Source organism: Egretta garzetta, unplaced genomic scaffold, assembly GCF_000687185.1.
Source record: "Egretta garzetta isolate BGI_Z169 unplaced genomic scaffold, ASM68718v1 scaffold258, whole genome shotgun sequence".
Taxonomy (NCBI): domain Eukaryota; kingdom Metazoa; phylum Chordata; class Aves; order Pelecaniformes; family Ardeidae; genus Egretta; species Egretta garzetta.
In genome coordinates this window covers 1,710,191-1,716,756 of record NW_009260413.1, presented here as the reverse complement: position 1 = coordinate 1,716,756, position 6,566 = coordinate 1,710,191, and positions in this window count along the sequence as shown.

Genomic DNA, 6,566 nt, shown 5'->3' with positions numbered 1-6,566 from the left:
GTTCGCGTGCGAACGAGAGCCACCGCCACCCTCCTTGCCCGGCACCCCCGTCCCTCTCCTCGGCTCTGGCAGCGGCATCCTGAGAGACCCCTGAGCCTCAGGGCTGTCAGGAGCGCCCTTCACCCCCTCCCTGCCTCTGGCCATCTGCCATTGGGCAGAATTGGGGAGGTGTGTGTGTGTGTGTCACCCCTGAGACCAAACAGCCCGCCGTGCTGCCAGCACACCGATGGCTATACCATACCGAGGTGGAATTTCAGCAGCTGACTGACATAAACTGCGCCCCAAGAGAAAGACGTTTCTTTACGCTGCAGAGGGAGGCAAGGCCCAACATCCACCACCCCGCAAATGTGCCCTGAGCAGGTCCTTCCACATCAAACTTCCTTGAAACCTCATCCTAGTCTCAGAAAGCAACCCTAAACTCTTAATCCAACATCCTGGCAATTACACAAACCAACTAATGAACCCAGTCACTGCAAAAATAAGCTTTCTCTGAAGGACTGTGGAACAATTAACAAAACACTCTATGTACACAGCACAACAGTGGCAGCCAAATCCCATCTTAAGTTCTCACTTTGGACTCGAGACACATTTCCAGTCCTTTCAGGAGTACACAAACTTCCACACAGATGTAATAAGTTTCTTTACCCTATCCTTATATGGATGGATGTTGCAAATCATGATTTCTCTCGGGGTCTGAAATCTTAAAAATGTCCAGGCTGAATTTGTGCACAACAGTTTACCAATTCCCTGATATCATTTAAGATACAAGGAAGGGAGAAGAAATGCCTAAACCCCCAAAACATATTTATTAAATCATATTTCTTCTTAGCCTTCATGTTTTAAAGTTTTCTCTCTGGGAACATTGGTTTGTTGTGGCTTTTCTCTTTTTTAAATTGTTGTTATTTCTCTAGTCATCTTACCATCCCTTTTTCTGCACCTCTTCTTGTTAAAGTACCTGCATTTATTTCCAATGAACAGAAGCGCACACAGTCCACTGGTGGAGCCGTCACTAGACCCTGACAACCATAGTAGCACTTTTCTAGACTGCAGCAGACTTGTTCACAGCCCTATCAGATTGGCAGGGCAACTGATAGACTGTATAAAATAACAAAAGTTTTGTTCTTAACTGTTGAATGCACGATTTAATCTCATTCCTATTATTCTGGTCCACAAGATTATCATACACAGAGAACTGAACAATCCCTTCTCCGGAGCTGAGAAAACATGCAATTTTGTGTCCCTATCGGCATGTGATGAGACCACAGCAGAAAGAGACAAGCATTTCCATTTCAAAATAGCCTTGCGTAGTCTTTCTGTTTAACCAGATCTTTATTCATCAGAGGTAGCATGTACCACTATCATCTCTTCTTTAAACAAGTTTTCCAGGCACTCTGTTTCAAGTGCTGTGCTTCAACCTAGGCAGCACATCCCCACTATTATTTTAATAACAGCAGCAACAGCAACAAAGCCATTCTGCTATGGTTTCATCACAGATCATTGATCCCACATTTTATTCCACTTTGTCTGCTTTCATCGTGAATACTTTTGTCATTGACCTTGTTGCAAGAACTAGATGAATGGGTACACAAAATTGCACGTTTTGTCAATGCTGAAGAGGAGAGGGGATTGTTCAGCTCTCTGCCTATGATAATCTTGTGGACTGGAATAATAGGAACGAGATTAAATTGTGCATTCGGCAGTTAAGAACAAAACTTCTGCTATTTTATAGTTCATCAGTTGCACTGCCAATCTGATACGACCATGAACAAGCGCGTGTGTGTGTGTTTGAGAGTACTCTTCCTACAAGAACCATTTCAAGACCTTGTATACTGGTGAGGTGTAGAAATCCAAATTGTTCAAGTCACCTCTTCTTTTCCCCCCCCTTTCCCCTCAACTCCATTATTCAACAAGTTTGCTTTTCTCCAAAGACTAGAGTCCCCAAATGTCACATACAACAGGAAGACCTCCTATTACACTGTCGATTATATGTACCCCTTCTTTCAATATCTGGGAATAGGTATTATGCAGGTCTCCTAGAACCGTGCGCTCTTCCACCATCTCTGATTTTAGGTTACACTAACCTCATCCAAAATAGGCAAAGTATTTGCTTAGAAGCTCGACCATATCTAGAATCTCCTTAATCTACATTCTGTTGTATTATACAGTGCTCTTACGTTTCCCCTATGGTCTTTTAATGTATGTGACCAAACACGTTTTTTTTTTGGTCTTTCTTACACATGGCCCAATGAATTTTGGTCAGACTCCCTGTTTTTGTGCTTTCTGATATCCAACATATGGAATTCTTTTGGCTGGTGTGTTCCTTTACCCAGTCATTATTAATTCACTTAACATCCTAGCTGAGGTATTCAGGAGGGTACTTCAGTAGCTTTCCACATCAGCCCCTTTGTTTCTCTTCTCTTTTTTAAAATTTTTTTTTGGGCTGGGGTGTGTGTTTGTGTGGGGTTTTTTAATTTCAAATTTAACTCATCTTCCTTTTTGTATTCTCTCTGCTTCTTTTCCCCAGGGCTGTCAGAAGAATAAAAATGTGCATCCCATAGTTATTCCATCACAGTCTGCAAACTTGTCCAAGATTTAAGGAAAACGATCTGTTTTAACTTCCTTACTGCAAATCTACCCCAGATGTTAAAGGAAACTGTACTGCTGGTTACTCGTGAAATGGCAGTCTTCCTTCTGAGCCAATACTAAGTCAAACATCCTGTAAAGCATTTGAAAGCATTGTGCCATGGAGTAAGGGTACGGGGAAGCACAAATCTTCAGACAAAATGTACAACTGAATCCCAATCATTACAAAATGATAGAAAAAGAGCCCTCTGTAACTTCTCACAGGACAAACTGTATTACCATTAGCATCTCTGCCAAATTACACCATGCAAATTTACATTCTGTCTAACTGGCTTCCCCTTGCAGTTTTAGTTGGATTCATTCGTTCTTCCTTTCTCTGGCAGTGCTCCGATTTCCCTTCTCTGTTCACCTCCTCTTTAAGAAGTCCCAAATTAATTGTTGTACACATTATCAATGATATTTAATGTGTTCATAGACATAGCTATAAGTGATGTGCCACAAAGGCAAATACAAAACAATCTCTATGATCTAAATGAAATTACAACTGGGCAAATGATTGATGAAATTGAATAAACATCACCAGCTTGAAGCTCACCAGCTTTTCCCTGAATATATAAAGACTTACTTCTGTTAGGAACTCTCTACTGGTCCCTCCCTCTGCACATTAAAAGGTCTGGCATGCCTACACAGTCAGTACTGGTCATGGTTACATAATTATGACATTCATATCACTTACAAGAAAAAAATTATGATTTCTTAGGGATGAGATTTTATCCGTTCTTTCTTCTGCTGTGAGGCTGGGAAGGGTGTTTAAGAAGGCTCTGCCGTGCTCCCAAATCCCTCTCTCTACTATGTCTTCTTGCAAAATGAACTCCTCATTCAGGAATACAAATTCAGTGGCAATTCCTATGCTGACTACTCGCATTGCACTTGCAGTGTAGCACCTCGTTGTCTTTGCTCCCTCTCTTCCTCCAACATTTCTCCATTCTGCATGTAAAAGTCCACCCTCCTCACTTGCAAATGCATGTTCTTGGCTAGTATGATTGCAACTAGACTGGTGGCTTTATTGCTATTACAAGCAGTCCAAGAAAAAACCTCCAAGATATTCCTTAAACTACTTTAGAAATTTTGGCTGACGTGACACAGAACAAAGTTCAGCATCCAAACTCTATTAGGGTCCATCCTGCGAACGCGACCTGCCTGTCCCCCAGCCCCCAGGAACCAGCACCTCAGCGCTTCCCCTTTGGTGGCTATGAACCAGACCCATTGCCTCCTGACACAGGGGAGAAATGAGGGGGTCTCCTCCATTGCAACCTACAGCAGCTGACTGGAGCAACAAACAAGCATCCATTTATGGTGAGGGTTAAATCCTACCTGCATATCAGGTTTAGCCAAGTTACAGAATAACTACAGTCCCCACCACAGTACAAACTGAAACTATAGTGGCAACTGAATGACCACTTATCCTTTATTTTAGAGGACGCCCCCCAATTAATTTCAGTTCTCACACAAGCAGAGAGGACTGAACCCATCTCCTCTTTGCAGCACAACGCTAAGGAAGGTAACTGCCAATTACAACCTGATTTACGGTAAAGAGCACGAGCCTTTTAATAAGAACAGTCTCAGCACTTTAGACAAAATATTCCTTCTGCCTCTTCTTAAAAGATAACTGGACACCTGAAATAAGAACGATAGGAAGCATTCTCACAGCTGGAAGTTTGCCCATTTAAATGCAACATGAGGCCAGGTTTTCCATTCATGACTCAGGCAAGGCAACAGCACAAAAGAAGCAAATCTCCCCAAAGGCTCATTAACAACTATACAAACACATGTTTGCTGCGTACGGGCAGTCGAAGGTTTTACTACGAAGGCCAGGACAGAGCAGCCAGTCAGCTCCCTGGCTAGGTCTGGAGACAAAAGCCTTACCACAGCTTTCCAGGTTCAGCAACCTACAAAGAGGGGACAACTCCAACAGCTGAGCAGATTCACTGTACGCGTGCTGGTGGGGGAGCCGTGAGGTTGTCGGAGCTGTTAGAGCTGCCTGAGGGAGCTGGAAAAGGAAATTTGCTCTTTCAGCTTTGGCTGAGATCTAAAAGAGAGTACCTGAAGAAAAAGGAGGAAAAATTCATCTTAAACAACTATAGTTTGCATTTGTGTAATATTTTTATAAACAAGGGAACTGAAGTTTCTTCACAAAACCTTATAGCACTGACTTCGATATTTTCTTCTTAGTATGAACCGAGCCTATGATCGCACATTAGTGAGAAATTACAACCACCATTACAGGAAAGTTTCCTACTGCCTATGCACAATTTTTTTATTTGTTCATGATGAACTGCTCGATATAAAATGACATATAAAAGGGACAGATAAAAAAATATTTTCTTATAAAAGCAATTATCTTTTCTGTAGATGTTCACATTTCTTAAAAAAAAATAAATTATTATATGGGCAAAAATACCCAAACATTATTCGTATAGACTACTAGTTGTAAAAGCAAGTTAAATCATGTTCTCCAGGACTGATTTGTTGTTAAAATTATAAACCTGGAAGGGCAAGTCACTTGCCAAAAAAAATTTTTTTTTTCTTTCAATTAAGGAATTATTTAAAAGTTTGGCTTAAAGACTATGTTTTTCTCCATGGCCACCAATGACTCATCAAAATATTTCTCATGTAGTTCATGATGGCACAGCTGAAGAGGAAATCATTAATTGCCTCCTCCTGATTATTTTCAATACAGCAATGAAACCATAGCAAGTATATTAGTAAACATAAGGAGTATAATCTGACACTTGACTTTGACAAGGCCTCCTTCCCAGCTACTTTTTGCGTAAGGAAAGTCTTGATTAGCTGCAATTTCTAAGTTCTGTAGGAGCTGACAAAGAGAGGAGCAAAGAACTGACACTTTCAAGTGACTGAATACAACCCTCCCTCCCCCCACCCCAGTGTGTTAAAAGATTTAATAGGCTGGTATAAAATTAGCACAATCTTATACACCAAAAAGGCAATACCTTATTGCACAAGGTGAAGCATACATTGGGGTAAGGAATGAATGATGAACGCATAGCCCGGCTTACAACTTGAACATTAAGAGTAAAGACGTAATCTTTCGTGCATTCAAGTGTTTTTCCCTGCATCTCAACAACATTGGTGCTCAGAGGTCTCTGTCTCAACATCCCTATGCCGAGTGCCTCACAAGCAGGTGAAAACCACAATTGGTGGAAGTGAGATAGTGGGTAGAATTATCCATAGGAACATAACATTGCAGCAAAATGCAACAAGACGCATTTTTGGTTCCAGGATGACACTTCGGGCCAAAATGAAGAGGAAGACCAAGCCCATGATAAATCTGATAATCAGGATTTAAGACTGAGCTATAGGAAAATCTAAGCATTTCCAATTCCAACCAAACCTGTGGTATGAACAGGGAAGCCTGTTGCCTGCAGTCCACCCAAGTGTCTTAAACATGAAGCTAGCATTTATCACGCAGGAAGTTTCTGTTTCTCCGGTATGTACGTATGTATGTGCATGCATGTCATGTTTGCATGCTTACTCTCCAATATGCCCACAAAAGCAAGACTTTGGTCTCCTTATAAGGCAAAACTGTTTAGTGATTTAAATGTCCCATTTTTCCAGGCAGCTGTAGCAGATGGAAGTGAAAATGACCAAGAGGAAAGATACTATTAAGATTCAATGTTATGTGATCAACCCATCCAGAAACAGTAATACAACACTGTAAAAGGCTGTCAAACCAACTTAGAAAGTGCTTGTTAAAAAAACATGTGGATCATGTTGTGTATTGTCACTTTACACCACAAAATAGACACCTTTGTGCTAGCACACCCTACATTTACAAAGCTTATGCTCATGCTACAAAATACTGTGTCATGGAATTAAAACGAATAAAGAATCTTAAAAAAAAAGACAAAGACAAAAAGGCAAGCAAAACCACCCCCCAAACAGGAAAAAAAAAAAGTTACAGT